The sequence below is a fragment of the Schistocerca piceifrons genome, chromosome 4 (genome assembly GCF_021461385.2).
Source record: "Schistocerca piceifrons isolate TAMUIC-IGC-003096 chromosome 4, iqSchPice1.1, whole genome shotgun sequence".
Lineage (NCBI taxonomy): Eukaryota > Metazoa > Arthropoda > Insecta > Orthoptera > Acrididae > Schistocerca > Schistocerca piceifrons.
In genome coordinates this window covers 163,257,986-163,275,442 of record NC_060141.1, presented here as the reverse complement: position 1 = coordinate 163,275,442, position 17,457 = coordinate 163,257,986, and the positions used below count along the sequence as shown (strand labels likewise).

Genomic DNA, 17,457 nt, shown 5'->3' with positions numbered 1-17,457 from the left:
TCACAATTAGGTGGTAACAACATGTTATTGATGTGCCTCCCATATGTTACTCTGTGTATTTTGTCACACTAAGGTAATTTTATCTTCATGCTTCACATAATTTCCTTTTGATTGCCATGTATAACGGACATATGATGAGATTCCAGATGGTGGCAGAAAACTTGATAAGTTGCTACAGATGTTTCATTTGGTACACTCTTGATTGTTCCATAAGGTCTCTGAGATACATGAATGTTCTGTGATTAGTGAAGTAGTACAAGATCATGACTTGGTTCTTGTGGTTCTGCAAACTGAATAAGTAATCAAATGAATAGGTATTTCCTATACAGGGGTGTTCAGTACAATCTGAGGAGGTAATTAAATGTTATAGATAATGATATTTTCATGAATTCTTTATTCCGACTGTATGGCTACTCTGTTACTTGGATCAAGTTTTGATTCTGCTCTTGTATGCACTCAAGCAAGTTTCACCTTTTGGCAAGTTGTTGCCTCTAGGGTCCATGTGACCAGAGCTTGTGACAAGAAGTATTTTTTCCTCTTCTATCATCAATGAGCTCATAAGATTGGACTGGTATGATGGATGTAATCTCTTGAGCATAATATACTGGCTGAACGTATCATGTGCACAGTGAACACCACAGTTGTTATAGTACATATTTCATATGTTATTTTGTGTGTTGTTTCCTAAAAAACTAAACTCCTCCTGAACAGGCCATGAAAGCCCAACGGTACTGACTGGCCCCCCGTGTCATCCTCAGCTCATAGGCATCATTAGATGTGGATATGGAAGGGCAAGTGGTCAGCTCTCCTGGCCATATCTCAGTTTCTGAGACTGGAGCAGCTACTTCTCTATCAAGTAGCTCCTCAGTTTGCCTCACAAGGGCAGACTGCACCCCACTTGCCAACAGCTCTCGGCAGACCAGATGGTCACCCATCCAAGTGCTAGCCCAGTCCGACAGTGCTTAACTTCGGTTATCTGATGGGAACTGGTGTTACCACTGTGGCTAGGCCATTGGCTACTGTTACCTACTATTCTTCTATTTTGAAGCTATTTGTGCCTCCTTATGGGGGTATATGTCATTTACATATCATCAGTGTGGAAGTGTATTCCCTACCTATGATATAAACTTTTTCATTGCATTTTCTGGATTGTTTCCAATTCGTGTCCTGTCCTTTGTCCTTCAGTGCAACTCTCTGGCTACCAGTACATCTTGGTGTGAAAGTTTTGGAAATGATGGTCATCAACTGGATGGCAGTAGGTCAATGACAATTGGAAACTGAAGGCTGTTCATATTATTGGAATTAATGAGATAATCTGTTATGATCTGCAACTTGAATTGTAAATTGAAATGATGAGTTTGGTTTGTCCATGCTGAATGAAAACATATTGATTGTGATTCAGCTTATCAGAACCATCATGATTTGTATCAGAGGAGGAATAATGTTTAATAATATCAATTATTTATGCTCCAGTGAAGCTTGATTCAGTACTATGACCACAAGATGTCTCCAAACTGTGGTGGTGTTTAATATTGTTCGCATGGCTCTCTTCAGTTGCATGATTTGATTATTTTGTTTGTGACTGTACAGAGTACTGTGACGATGAGGTTATTTGGGATGAATTTTTGTGATTAATGGTCACTCTAAGATAGATGGTGTCATATGAATGAGTTAGAGATAACTGGTATTTTACCGACTTCTCCCACAAATTGAGGTTGTTACTGAGTAACGTTTTGTGTTGTGGCTCTTGATCAAATTAGTACAGTCATCAAAAAGGCTACATAGTAGTGACTGATGAAGCTGATATATTGAGGAGTACATAAATTGATGGTGAGGAATTTTATGTTTCACAGTACATGAAAGCATCACAACAACCAATGGTGAGGATTCTATATTCTGACATAATTGCCATAATGAGTGTGATCATAACATAAATTAGATGTTAATTTAACACTACAATACTGAAGTCACAATCAAAATAGATAAAAATTTTCTTTAAAAAAAGGAGTTACGTTACTGCCTTCAATGAACTATCTCATCATTTCAAATGTAAAACATCAGTTTGAGAATATATAATGGGAATTATGACCATACATCTGACAACAATTACAGTGAATAATGAGACCAGGCAATTGAGGCAATAGTGGCACAACCAAGTCACTGTAAGCTACACCCAAACTTGCCCAACTGTTCACTCCATGTCCTAATGTAGAACAGAGAAAAACTACACCAGGGTAAAATTTGCCAAGAATTGTTACAATGTGTCCTACTGTGGAACAACAATAATACAGCTGATATAAATTCACAAGTTGTCAATGTATGAAGCACAACAAGTTTGCATATGGAATGAAGCACAAAATTTTCCTGTGTTCTAGAAAAAGAATCTCAAAACACACTGTACTCTCATGTAAAACTGACAAATGAAATAAAGAAAACTAAGACATTTATGTGACACAACAATAGTGAAGCCATAGTTAACCCATAATCACATTACATAAAATTTTCCATTAAAACAAGGGGTTACATTAACAATTTTAACAGACTATGTACAGTGTGTTTTGAGAGTCTTTTTTTCAGAACATAGTAAAATTATGTGCAATTGTTAATTTATATCAGCCATATGATCATTGTGTCACAGAAGGACAAATGGCCAGAATTCTTGGCAAATTTTGCCCTAGTGTAGCTTTTATCTGTTCTATATTAGGACATGGAATGAACAGTTGGGCAAGTATGGGCATAACTTGTAGTGACTTGGTTGTGCCACCATTGCCTCGATTGCCTGCTCTCATCATTTCTAGTAATTGTTGTCAGATGTGTGATCATAATTCCCATTATACGTTCTTCAACTGATGTTTTAACTTGAAAATGAGAATGTAGTTCATTGAAACTGACAATGTAACCACTTTCTTTAAAGAAAAATTTTGGGTATTGCGAGTATGGCTTCACTATTGTAGTGTCAGATAAACAATAGTGATGAATTTTATGTGTTTTGTTGGCGCAGAGAGCATTGTAGCAACATTATTGATGTGGGAGAGTACTATTGGTCAAGTAAAAATGAAGAAATCTTTTTTTTTTTAATTGGGCTACAATAGGATCCAGAGCTTGTGTAGTACTGTAAGGCTGGAAGAGACAATGATATTTAGTTTACAGAATATGTGAGGTCACATTATGTTTGTCACGGGTGTGTGCAGAGGAGTTAATGAAAAGTGGAATGTTGCCACTAGAGAACTGGTGAAAGTAAAAGAGCTTCATTTTGAGACCAACAACTGTAAAGAACTAAACAAAGATATATCTGTGATGATATTTTTCTTTTCCATGCTGTATGTTGATGAGTGAGAATAGCTATTTTATGATAAGGTGCGATTATTAATGATATGAGGTCAGACACTTAGATTTACATATGTTGAAGTTGAAACCTGTCATTTTCTTTAATGGACAGTGAATGTTTATTGTGACAGAACTGATGAGTAAGGTAATAATTTTAACCCTCCCACAGTGATGTAATTGTGATATGGCGTAAACTTCCCAGTGAGCAAACATGCCAGTTTGATTAACAAATTTTTTCATCTGCCCAATGAATTTTTTTTTATTTTGATATCAGAATTAATTTATTGATGCTTTAATGACCTTCCTTTTAGTGGAGCTTGTTTGGTGAATATTGTATTACTGTATAAAATTTGTGTACTAAATATTTTCATATTTCTGATCATTTATTTAAATTTGTGTTTTTTGGGAATATTTTGTATTTCACTATTAAATACATTCAAATACTTTATTGATTATTTTTTGAAGAATCTCATCTCATAAAATTCTGTTTGTAAGTGGTATTGTTGTGCTCATGTCAAAGAGGTGATGAGCATGTGCTTCTTCAAATTGGAATGGTGATGACATTATGAAATCAGGGTCAATTCATCTTCTTCCAGTACTTCTTTTTTAATTGTTTCGTCATTCTGAGTGATTTAAAGAAGCTATGTTTGAGTTTGAACATATGGGTACAAACGTATTTTATAACTATCAATAACATTGTCTTCTTCAGGTGGAGTTGCCTATTGTACATTGTTTGTGTATTTCTTTGTAACATTAGGGAGACACTGTAATATACTTTTTCTGATTAGTAACTGACTAAATTCACAGATTTCTGGTTTGAGCCGGAGGTGGTGGAGAAGCAATGATTCTGTTTGTGTAAACTGAGTCAGTTCTTTCCACATCAGATGAAGGAATATTGTGTGCATTAAGCCACTGCCAGAAGACACAGTATTATATTCTGTGTCATAGTTTTGACACCCAATATATGATATATATGATGGCTGGTATCTGCGACCAGCAGGCTGAAGAAGTGAACTAGACCAATTGGAGTTTTCTGTATAGGGGTCAGTGATCTGTAGTTTGAAATAGATTGAGTAACTGGGCCATTGGTTGGTGTTGGACGTGGGTTACCACAGTAATGTTGTAGATTCTGTACCAGACAAGTCTGGATGTGCCACAATAAAATGGCAGTAGCAGGCATCTCTTCAGGAGTCTGTGATTATTGTTAAGGTACTGTGTCAACAAACCTGAGAACCTACATATTTTCTAAGGATCTGTGTATCCACATATGATTGTCTCTGTTTCCCTATTTACATGATATTGTTGCAATGTATGAAGGACATGGCTTGTATTACATTCAGTGACAAATGGTTGTAAAATAAGAAGATTTTTCTTGAGTGTTGTACTATACTGTACTAAATTATGTCTTATTGAACTGATTTTCTATCCATGACTTGTTTGAGAACTAATTTTAATCTCAATAAAGCACCTACAAGCCACATATATATTTTATTAATGTTATTTTCAGCTATGAATATAATGATGCTTGTTTAAATAAACACATGCAAATCTATGTTTATTTTTCATTTTGTATTGCATGTAATGGAATTGGGAGGAGTATGGTCATTAAGCAAACCTAAGGAACTGCACATGGAAAGAGGCCACACATGTGAGAAAAAAGTCTAACCAATGGGCATTTTGTTGGAATCTGTCATGCTTCGTCTGATGGAGGAAAAGTACAACACAACAACAATGGCCCTAATGCTGACTGCATTTGCACTGACATGTTACTAACAGGTTAGCCACCCGCAGTCACAGGTATCTATAATGGATCAAGAGAAGTTGGTATCACGAGACTGTATGGAACCCTACACTCGTAATTTTCCAATAGGCTCCCATCATCTAGAATTTAACCTCATCAAGTCTCTCTCCAACCCACCAAAATATCATGTACAAGTTCACAACTAGATTTGGAGACATCTCTTACTGTGACTATCCCCCTAGGAAAATAACCTCCTAACCCCCATCCTGTCACTGCCTCTAGTCTTAAAACAATTAAGCGAATGCTGGACAAAATAGTAATTTCTCCTCGTTCTATGGTTAAGTTTCAATAAAAATCATTGGTTGTCCATTGTTCATGATACATGGAATGTTTTGGGACAAAAATACAACATAGTTAAAAAGTATCTTTATAATTAAATTTCCATTACTCGAGGCAGTGTGGGCGAAAAACTGTTTACCGGTTGGGTACCCAACTCTATAGAAGTGCTGTTCAGACGGTGCGGTGCAGTATTGCGTTGTTAGGACCATTTGTGTCATGAATTGCTGTTAGGAGACAGTACAGGTAAAGTGACGTAGGGCAGAGACATAATCGTCGTTGTGTATTATAACTCCAGGCAGTTAATGTGGATGTGGGCAAGATGTACAGGGCTTTACTCGTCATTATGTTTTATCAAAACAACGGCAACAGTGCTGCTGCTAGTGGCGAGTATCGACGCATTAAAAGAATACGAAGAGTTCCTCTTTCCCCACTGCGGTTGAAGAACATTATTCGGAAGTTCTAATGAACTGGCGATTTCGTTACGCCTCCTGAGAGGGGGTCGACGGCTATTGGACCACAAATTTTTGAAGAAGTTTCCGTTACCGTGGCCGACAATGGTGGGCGTAACGTGCGATCTTCAAGCGGTGCACCAGCTGTGTCAAGATGGCTGAATATTCCATGGTCCACCGTTCCACAAGTGCTGCGAACAGTCTACATCTACATCGTCCTCCGCAAGTCACCTAGCGGTATGTGGCAGAGGATACTTCTGGTGTCACTAACTGAGAGCCCCAGCCCTGTTCCACTTGTGAATGGCGCATGGGAAGAATGATTGTCGGTAAGCCTCTGTAGTGGCTCTAATTTCTCAAATTTTCTCGCCGTAATCATTGTGCAAGATTTGTGTGGGAGGAGGTGATATGTTGTCCGGCTCTTCCCGGACATTGGCCTCTCGCAATTTCAATAGTGAAACTCTCCGTGATGTACAACGTCTCTCTTCTAACGGTTGCCAACTGAGTTTATTGAAAATCTCAGTAACGCTCTCACGGATACTAAACCATCCAGTGACGAAGCGTGCCGCTGTTCGTTGGATGCTCTGCATCTCTCTTATCATTCCTACCTCGTAGGTATTCCATATTGATGAAAAATACTCAAGAATCTGTCGAACAAGCGCCTTATAAGCTTCTTCCATCGTGGATGACTTACAATTCCTTAAGAATCTTTACAGTCTGGCATCTACTTTTTCTGCTATTTGTTTTATATGATCATTCTACTTACAGTCGCCCTGGATATTTACTCCTAGACATTTTACTGTGGAAACTATTTCCACTAGTTGCAGAGTAGTGCCTTTCTTTTTCTATGTATGCGCAATATGTTACATTCATTTACTAAGACTGTGAAATGGAATCTCCACTGCGGTTCCAGGCTGTTGTGGATGCAAATTCTCGTCACACTGCGCAACGTTTGAAATCTGGAGCACAATTAACAAATGTTACCCTCTTACGCGAAAATTAAAATTTGTTTCTTTGAATGGTTTTGTTTGTTATTTTTCTTCCGCATGTCCTCACAAATGTTTCCACAAAGGTTCCTTGTCCTATGATCACTCGCTTTACGCGGGAGCCCTTTCAAATAGCCGAAGTATAATTATACCTACCCTGTACTGCAGGTCTGCTCACTGACGACGTTCACTTATAATCAAGTATATTTCCGCGTCTGGTGGATATCCGGGGATTATGGTTAAGAAATTGAATAAAAAAAGGATATATATTAAAGAAGCGTGGGGGAACATGAAAGAGAATCACTCTGAATCCAGAGGAGAAAAATAAAAAGAACAAGCTTTATAAAATTCCATATCACAGACACGTATCAAAGAGAATAGAAAAGAAACTGCTGTTAGCCAGCATAGAACCGGCATTTATCATACCAAAAAATTCAGGCAGTGGGTTAAGGGACCGTGAAGTTTTCAAAAGTGATCCTTTCTCCTATCCTGGCGCGTATCGCGTTGAGCGATTTGGAAGAGCAAATAATTTTTTTGGTCGAACAGGTAGGAATTTTCACACGAGATTCAAATTCCACGAAGGCCTAGTCAATTCCAAATCAGTTTGATAACACATCTTACCGACAACCTATATCACTGCAGAGGAAGGTCGGTTCTCCAATGTCCTGGGAGAAATTGAAATCTTAAGAAGTCTCTGAGCCATGTACGGCTCGCGTTTATCCCATTTGTGTTTGTCATCTTCTATTACGGTACTACCGCCTCGTTTTCTTATTCCATTTACTGGCGTCACTAACTTCCTGCCTTGCTTGCCCGTGAGCGACAGGAGCAGCGTGTATCGATAAGTTCACTATCGTACCATCTCTGGAGCGACCTATAGTATTTCCGGTTCGTCGTGTGTCTGGCAGTCAGTTCGGGGCAGACCAGCACTGCAGTCGGGACGCAGCAGCAATGTATTCGGGGGACAGAGCGCCGGTGAGGCTCTGACAGCCAGTGCTCGCCGACCACTGGCGACACACATGAACTGTCCGACGGAGGGAGACTGGAATGGGACGACTGTTGGTTGGTTGTTCGGTTGGTCGTCTCATCGGCCGATGTGTACTTGGTCCTTTCACCGTTTTCGGGCCTGGGCAGTTGGCATGGAACAGCGAGGAATCTCCTCGGCGCATAGTTTGGCCGGGGCCGCTGGTGGCCTCTATGCAGTGTGGGAGTGCGTGGTGCTGTTCCCATTGCTACGAGGTTCGTGACTCACCCATACTGAACATGAAAGTTGAGTTTTGACTTATTCTACCAGCAAGTAACGACTGTTCACATTGTGTCGTTTGGAGTTCGTTGTCGACTGTTGGGATATTCCCAAGAGCAACAATGTGTGTTTTCAAGTGGGCAAATTTTAGCTAACCTCCGGTGGAGTTTAACTGTATTTGGTTATTTGAATTGAAGTACACCAGCGGAATCTTCTGCCTTGTGGCCGTTAACGTTCCGTTTACCTGCCATGGCTGTTGACGTAAATTCAGGCAGTGTATTTTCCTCATCGTGTTGTCGCCGTCCAGCATGGCGTGTAGTTTGACAGCTCAATGTATAATTGGTTGTGGGCGCCAATACCTTCTACGTTGTTCCATTGAGCTCCCTATTGTGTGCTGGTCATGTGAAGTGGAGGTTATCTTGGCGGTGGGTCCGTTGACTGGCTGTCGGTTGGTTTGTCGTTAAGGTTACTTGCCCTTAAGCCGTTAGATGGTTTTCGCTTTGAGCCTAATTTAAGAACTGTTTTTTGTAAAGCCCTTGGCATTCTTAAAATTAATGTTATTGAGTGTTAAGTGTTGGGCCTTCTGCCGAGTTTGAATTTAAATTGTTTTGCTCTTAAAGTATCAGATTCTTGGGGCCTTCAGCCTAATTAAGGAACTGTTTTAAGGTGAGGTTTTGCTTTTAAAGTTATGGTTTTGGCTGAGATTTCAGCCGTTTATAAATTAAAGTGGTCTTGCCCTTGAAGCATGTGATCGGCCGCTAATTAATTTCCAAAACTGAAGCTGTGTTTTTTTTTCTTCGCTCTTGTATTGTTTGATCAAATAAGAGGTTGTATGTTTGAGTGTAACTGACAGCGGCTTATTTATGCCCCTTTCCACAACTTACACTACCTGTCCTGTCCTGTGGGTTTAGCATCGCGTATCAATCTCCATTCCCATTCCCTCGATAACATTAATGAACCCATTGACCTGTATAAAAAAAGTTGTAGTTACTTAGGACATTATCTAGCCATCTTAAGATGTGTGTAACACAATGTTTTTCCTTGAGATGTACAGTCTCTTTCCCCAGAATGTTGTCATGGTTCCGTCTCTTTTGAATTGTTACTTCTACTTTTCGGGTTTAAACTGTTTACCAGTTACATATGTGACTCTGACGACGCCTGCGTCATTGGTCTTGGCACAGTCGGTACAAATAGCTTGCAAGTATTTACTACACGTAGTATTCCTGGTAGTCTTCCCGGTCGGCCTGCATGGTGAAATGATTTTATTTATTTAGTTATTTATTCACGGATCAATGTAATTTCACACACTATGTGTTTTTCTCTTCTTCTCTCTATTGTACCTTACACTCTTACATGTTTTATGATTTCGATAACTTTCGTTCGGTATCCGGTCGTGATGTCGTTATCGGGATTTCTATGTCCTTGTTACTTTTTTGACATGGAACTTTTGTTCCATACCAGAATTCTGAGTGAAGATGACCTTAATGGTTAAATGATTTTATTGCTAAGTAACATTCTGTTCTCTCTTATTCTATATTTTACATATTTTAACAGTATAGTTCCTTATCTGATATAAAAAAAGCTTGAGGTTCACTTCCCATTGTCTTGTAACATAATATTTTTCAATTTCAAAGTTTCCGCCAGATGGTGGAACTTAGTTTTTCGAAACCGGTGACGTATGCACTGAAACATAGTTAATTAGCCACTGTTATGCAGCTGCTTCACTTCAGAAAACTTCCACGTTAATTTTGCATTCATGTTTACGTCAACCAATAGAAGTTAGTGGTTTACCAGGTCTGCTCCACACACAATATTTCATTTAAATTTATCGCTTTATTCTTCACATTATGTGTGTGCGTAAATTCTTACGAAGCGAGGTGGTGCAGTGGTTAGCACACTGGACTAGCATTCGGGAAAATATCTGTTCAAATCCGGTTCCTGCTATCCAGATTTAGGTTTTGTAGTTTCCGTAAATCACTTCAGGCAAATGCCGAAATGGTTCCCCTGAAAGGGCACTGCCGACTTCCTTCCCCATCCTTCGCAAATCAGATGGGACTGATGACCTCGCTGTTTCGACTCCTCCTGCAAATCAATCAGTTAACCATAAATTCTTTGAAGAATTATAAGGATCTATACCTTTGACATCTGCTTCACAAATTTATAACTGTGAATAACTTTATAAATAATTTGATTTATCCACAGTAATTATATGTGTGTTGGGGATTTTAAATAACTCTCGTAATGTATATTGCTACATGATTCATGGAACATATCATGAACAGTCATTTAGTATGAGTGGAAGAGTGAAGTTATAAACTTCTTCGGTGTGACGTATAAATGCGCAAGTTGTGAACCATTTCCACAACTTAAAGATTCCGTAGTCCATGTTTTCGTTTGCTAAAGAATCCTTTCCTTGCGTTCTGTAGACCTATGTGGAATAGAGTTGATAATCGTTGACCTCTCCTATTGGTTAACGTAAAGATGAATACAAATTAGAGTTGAAGTGGTCTGTGAAGCAAACGTGAAGTATTGTTGTTCTACTGTTCACGTCTGCTTATCCCCATGCAGTGCTTTAGCGGCACAGCCTTACCAGCCAATCAGGTTGATAGACACTGAGACTCGATTTCGGTAGGTCAACGTGTGTCCAAAACTCTTCCTCTTCACATGGTCTGCCCTGGAAGCTGCTGACATTATACTACCTGTCGACTACGTGTAAAGTTCAGATTGTACATTGCGAAATGCTTGAGATGGCCAGTACTGAGTTGCAAAGTCTACGATTACTGATTTACTTTGGCATAATTTCAAATTAAATCGTTTCTCTGCTGCTGCTATGGGACACGATTTTGCAGTTGTGGTTGCAATTGGGTTTGCTTGATCATGTGAGAAGCAATATGCATTTTTCAGAGAGCCTTACAAGAATATAGTACATATTTCACGCGTTGGTACAGAATTTCGTAGGGTTTTTGTTTTTCATGTTGGTATACCGGTTGCTATGGTTTTTTACCGCATGTAATTTTTTTTTTGCTCACAGCTGCTTTTTGAGTTTACATATTGTCATTTTGTCAGGTGAAGGTAGTGAGTGGAGCTGTCGACGCGAGAAAACGGAGTGCCAACTGGAGAAATCGGAACATTTCCAACATACTCTTCTGTTTCAGTTAGACAGAGGGGTGACAGCAGCGAATGGACCAGAAAAGAAATTTTGTTCTTACGTCAAAGCGGTAGGTGGATCAAAACAAAACGTCCAGACGCTCTGTGACCAAAATCGTACTGAAGCAGAGGATGACAGACTAAAGACCGAAATACTAAATGTCTTTTTCCAAAGCTGTTTCACAGAGGAGGACTGCACTTTAGTTCCTTCTCTAGATTGTCGCACAGATGACAAAATGGTAGATATCGAAATAGACAACAGAGGGATAGAGAAACAATTAGAATCGCTCAAAAGAGGAAAGGCCGCTGGACCTGATGGGATACCAGTTCGATTTTACACAGAGTACGCGAAGGAACTTGGCCCCCCTTCTTGCAGCGGTGTACCGTAGGTCTCTAGAAGAGCGTAGCGTTCCAAAGGATTGGAAAAGGGCACAGGTCATCCCCGTTTTCAAGAAGGGACGTCGAACAGATGTGCAGAACTATAGACCTATATCTCTAACGTCGATCAGTTGTTGTTTGGAACACGTATTATGTTCGAGTATAATGACTTTTCTGGAGACTATAAATCTACTCTGTAGGAATCAGCATGGGTTTCGGTAAAGACGATCGTCTGAAATCCAGCTCGCGCTATTCGTCCACGAGACTCAGAGGGCCATAGACACGGGTTCCCAGGTAGATGCCGTGTTTCTTGACGTTCGATACAGTTCCCCACAGTCGTTTAATGAACAAAGTAAGAGCATATGGACTATCAGACCAATTGTGTGATTGGATTGAAGAGTTTCTAGATAACAGGACGCAGCATGTCATTCTCAATGGAGAGAAGTCTTCCGAAGGAAGAGCGATTCCAGGTGTGCCGCAGGGGAGTGTCGTAGGACCGTTGGTATTCACAATATAAATAAATGACCTCGTGGATGACATCGGAAGTTGACTGAGGCTTTATGCGGATGATGCTGTGGTATATCGAGAGGTTGTAACAATGGAAAATTGAACTGAAATGCTGGAGGATCTGCAGCGAATTGACGCATGGTGCAGGGAATGGCATCTGAATCTCAATGTAGACAAGTGTAATGTGCTACGAATACATAGAAAGAGAGATCCCTTATCATTTAGCTACAATATAGCAGGTCAGCAACTGGAAGCAGTTAATTCCATAAATTATCTGGGAGTACGCATTAGGAGTGATTTAAAATGGAATGATCATATAAAGTTGGTCGTCGGTAAAGCAGATGCCAGACTGAGATTCATTGGAAGAATCCAAAGGAAATGCAGTCCGAAAACAAAGGAAGTAGGTTACAGTACGGTTGTTCGTCCACTGCTTGACTACTGCTCGGCAGTGTGGAATCCATATCAGACAGGGTTGATAGAAGAGAGGTAGAAGATCGAACGGAGAGCAGCGCGCTTCGTTACAGGATCATTTAGTAAACGCGAAAGCGTTACGGAGATGATAAAACTCCAGTGGAAGACTCTGCAGGAGAGACGCTTAGTAGCTCGGTACGGGCTTTTGTTGAAGTTTCGAGAACATACCTTCACCGAGGAGTCAAGCGGTATATTGCTCCCTCCTACGTATATCTCGCGAAGAGACCATGAGGATAAAATCAGTGAGATTAGAGCCCACACAGAGGCATACCGACAGTCCTTCTTTCCACGAACAATACGAGACTGGAATAGAAAGGAGAACTGATAGAGGTACTCAGGATACCCTCCGCCACACACCGTCAGGTGGTTTGCGGAGTATGGATGTAGATGCAGATGCAGAAAACAGTTTCAAAATGTGTGGGGTAATGCCACTGGAAAGACCATGGTAAGAAAATAGTTTTCTCATTTCAAGGAAGATCGTTTGCCGGCCGATGTGACCATGCGGTTCTAGGCGCTTCAGTCTGGAACCTCACGACCGCTACGGTCGCAGGTTCGAATTCTGCCTCGGCCATGGATGTGTGTGATGTCCTTAGGTTAGTTAGGTTTAATTAGTTCTAAGTTCTAGGGGACTGATGACCTGAGATGTTAAGCTCCATAGTGCTCAGAGCCATTTGAACCTTTTCTTTTTTTTTTTTTTTTTTTTTTGGGGGGGGGGGAAGGTCGTTTTGACACTAGTGACTCTCTCCATGTTCAGGAAGACCTTCGGGGTTTGATGAACATCCTTTAAACGCATTAATCCGGAGTGATCTACTCAGTGTACTCGAGAGCTACTAGTGTGGTGAATTGTGGTCATTCACCCACCGTGAGACTTTCGGATGCACTGGGAAAGATTAAAAAATTTGGGAGTATGGGTACCACATGCTTTAAGTTAAAATCACATAAATCAGGATGTGACTGTATGTGTATCACCGCTTAGTCATCAATTGGCCCGTGACCAACACTGATCATTCCTATACTGTATTGTTCCTGGTGATGACAAATACTGTCTATTGGTGAAAGAAAGGAATGGCTGAGCCCAAAGAAAGCAGCAGCTTCCCGTGCAAAGACCTGCGCCCATAATGTTATACATCTTGTGGAACAGTGAGGGAGTGATGTACTACGAACTGCTTCCCCAACATGTAACGATCACTCTCGACATTTGCAGCAACACCTGAGACCCAGTCCAAGAGCAATGACCAGGAAGACCACTCTACGACAACGCCCACCCGCATTGTCCTGGAATCACTCCGTCTTCAGGCCACAAGTGGCCCATCGGGACCATCCGACCGCCGTGTCATCCTTAGTTGAGGATGCGGATCGGACGGGCGTGTGGTCAGCATACCGCTCTCCCGGTCGTTATGATGGTTTTCTGTGACTGGAGCTGCTACTATTCGGTCGAGTAGCTCCTCAATTAATATCACGAGGCAGAGTGCATCCCGAAAAATGGCAACAGCGCCTGGAAGCCCGGATGGTCTCCCATCCAAGTGCTGGCCACACCTGACCGTGTTAATTTCGGTGATCTGACGGGAATCAGTGTATCCACTGCGGCAAGGCCGTTGCCCATTCTCTTAGAAGACCGACAAAAAACACTAAATGGGATTTGGGATGGGAAGTCATTCCGCACGCATGTTATTCACCTGATCTTGCGCCCTCAGATTGTCACCTTTTCCGTTCTTTGTCGAACAGTCTTCAACAACCTTTCTTTCAGAAAGAAAATGCTGCGCTCCGAACACGGCTCGATGATTTCCCTTCGCCTCAAAATCACGTGATTTCAACAGCTGCGAATTCGAAAAGTTACTCCAGCGTTGGCAGACTGTTGTAAGTAGTGAAGGAGAATATATTATTGATAACGAAAGTCTCTGTTATGTGTATCTACTCCATTTGTTAAAGTAATGGGGATACGCTGCGAGCTTACGCAACAAGTCGGTAGGATTACGGGAACTTTCTGGGTTATTTTTATCCTTCTGAGAATGTGTGGTAGTGTACACCCAGGTGGTTCATGAGAAGACATTTGTATCTGCTCTTCATGAATTTTCGTGTCTATTTTCTGAATAATTAAGTTAATTTAAGTTCATTCACTAATGACTTTCCTCCTGGAGTTATCCTTCGAATTCTCATTCTCGTTGGCACACATGCTTCCTTATGTGTTGTTCTTACTACAGTGTCCAATCTCACTAACGTCACCACTAGTCAAAAGCCTTAATAGACGCATTTAGCAGGAAGAGAGTCAGTGAGATTCTGGATGTTACGGACAGTGATGTGGAGCCATATCGACTCCAGTACCGTGGCCAACAGCGCTAGGTTTCTCTGTCGAGGATCCATGGCGCAAACAGCGAGATCGAGATAGTCCCACATATTTTCGGCAATGTTCAAATACGGCGAGTTTGGTGGTCGGAGAATGCGGTAAACTCATACCGATGCTCTTCTGAGAAGCCGGCTGCTGTGGTCGAGTTGTTATAGGCGGTTCAGTCCGGAACCTCGCGGCTGCTAGGGTGGCAGGTTCGAATCCTGCCTCGGGCATGGATGTGGGTAATGTCCTTAGGTTTGCTAGGTTTATGTAGTTCTAAGTTCTAGGGAACTGATGTCCTCAGATGTTAAGTCCCATAAGGCTCGGCCATTTGAACCATTTGAACTTCTTCGAACACACAGGTACACTGCGAGGTGCGTGATGCGTTGCATTTTGACGGCAGGTGCCACCTTGGCGAGGAAACCCAGCATGCACATAGCGACCGACGTGGTCCTTAGGGGTGCATGCATACTTTTATTGATCCATTGTTCCTTCCAGAATGACTAGATCACCGACGGGATGCCACAAATACGTTCCCCAGACCCTAACGCTCCTTCTTCTTTTTCTTTCAGGCTTTTCACTCTGCACACGCCTACGGCCCTTTGTCCAATGGATATAAAACGTGATTCATCTCAAAAGGCCACCTATTACTACTCAGTGGACGTCTACTTGCGGTAATGGCGTCCAAATCCCAGCCTTCGTTGCCGATGAACAGCAGTCAGCAGCAAAAAAAATTGTTCAAGTGGCTCTGACCACTATGGGACTTAACTGCTGAGGTCATCAGTCCCCTAGAACGTAGAACTACTTAAACCTAACTAACCTAAGGACATCACATACATCCATGCCCGAGGCAGGATTCGAACCTGCGACCGTAGCAATCGCACGGTTCCAGACTGTAGCGCTTAGAACCCCTCAGCCACTTCGGCCAGCTGGTCAGCAGCACCAGGGGCCTGCTTTGGAGACTCAAATGCAGCAATGTTCGCCAAACGGTCGTTGAGGAGTCACTGTTGGTAGCCTCTTGATTCATTTGGTGGTAGTGCTTCTTCAAAGTTGCACATCTATTCAGCCATGCTCATCTCTGCCACCGCTGTTTATGCCCGTCAAATGGTCGTTGAGGAGTCACTGTTTGTAGCCTCTTGGTTCATTTGGTGGTAGTGCTTCGGCAAAGTTACACATCTATTCGCTCGCACTCATCTCTGCAGCCGTTGTTTATGCCCGTCAAATGGTCGTTGAGGAGTCACTGTTGGTAGTTTCTTGGTTCATTTGGTGGTATTGCTTCTTTGAAGTTGCACGTCTATTCGCCCGTGCTCATCTCTGCAGCTGTTGTTATTGCCCACCTTGTAGAACTCGTGGTGCACAACAGTTGCCTTGATGCGGGTTTCGGATAGCTCCATTCTGCCAGGAACGGTATATTTTTACTACGGTGGCAAGTGAACAATTTATCCACTTGGGAAATACTTTCTGGCCTGAAAGTCAATGGTCATGCTCTTTGGACGTTAGAAAAATCGCTTGTTTCCACATTGCGACAACGACTGCATTGGTTTCCTCGTCCTCCGAAACGATTCAATTACCCACTGCTAGTTCCTCCACCTGTAACTTGTGAGTGGTTGTCGCACACTGACCTCGAACATAGGCGGTGGTCGCATTAATGCGATGTGACAGTGTAGTGGAAGATGTGACCACAACTCATTTATAACAAAGAGCATTTGGCAGACATAGTATTGTCTCCTTTTATAAACAATTTTCAGCAAACCAGGTAAGGGCGAATTGTGGAGAACTTCAAGACACCTGCTGCAGCAATGAATATATCGAGACTTTACATGTCAGTTACCCATTTTCTTTTTGTTAGGAACTGGAACATTTAAAATGCTAAAAATCCATTTGTATGTTCCGTTGTGCTGTGAAAGTTTGCTTATTACCTCACACTCTATTAATTGCAGTTTTATCGCGTTGTTCATTCATAGGTAAGATTTAATACACAGGGAATAGTTTCAAGCGTTTAGACAAGAGTCATAACTTGGAAAATTTAAAATCTGTGGTAAGGTCTTACGAGACCAAACTGCTGAGGTCGTCGGTCCCTAACCCTACACACTACTTTAACTAACTTACGCTAAGGACAATATACACACCCATTCCCGAGGGAGGACTCGAATCTCCAACGTGGGGAGCCACACAGACCGTGGCAAGGCGCCCTAGACCGTGTGCCTACCCCGCCTAGCGGAGCGATAACTTGCTAAGCACTCGGGTTGAATTACAACTGGTAGCAGCAGCTTTCAGTTTCCTCTGCCCGATTTCTCAGACCTTATGCTGCGCCTGGTGACACGTTTGTGTCTATTTAATTAAATAATAAACCAGGGAAGAGATCGGTTGAATAAAAGACTAGTCTGGGAAATGTCCAGTTACGCCGGTGCATACACTGTTCAAAAGAATTATGCGAACACGTAACCAAAGTACCTTATGGTAAATTTATTTTGATTCAGGAGGTACCTGTATACATGTGGTCTTATTGCTTGGCTTGAGATCCTTACTTTCAGCGAAGAAAACAAAAT

The 17,457-nt window shown here is 41.5% G+C and overlaps 1 pseudogene; it reads right to left on the bottom strand.

Moving 5' to 3' along the window:
• Positions 1-899: 899 nt before the first annotated feature.
• On the bottom strand, positions 900-1,017 carry LOC124796880 (annotated as a pseudogene).
• Between the last annotated feature and the right edge of the window lie 16,440 nt (positions 1,018-17,457).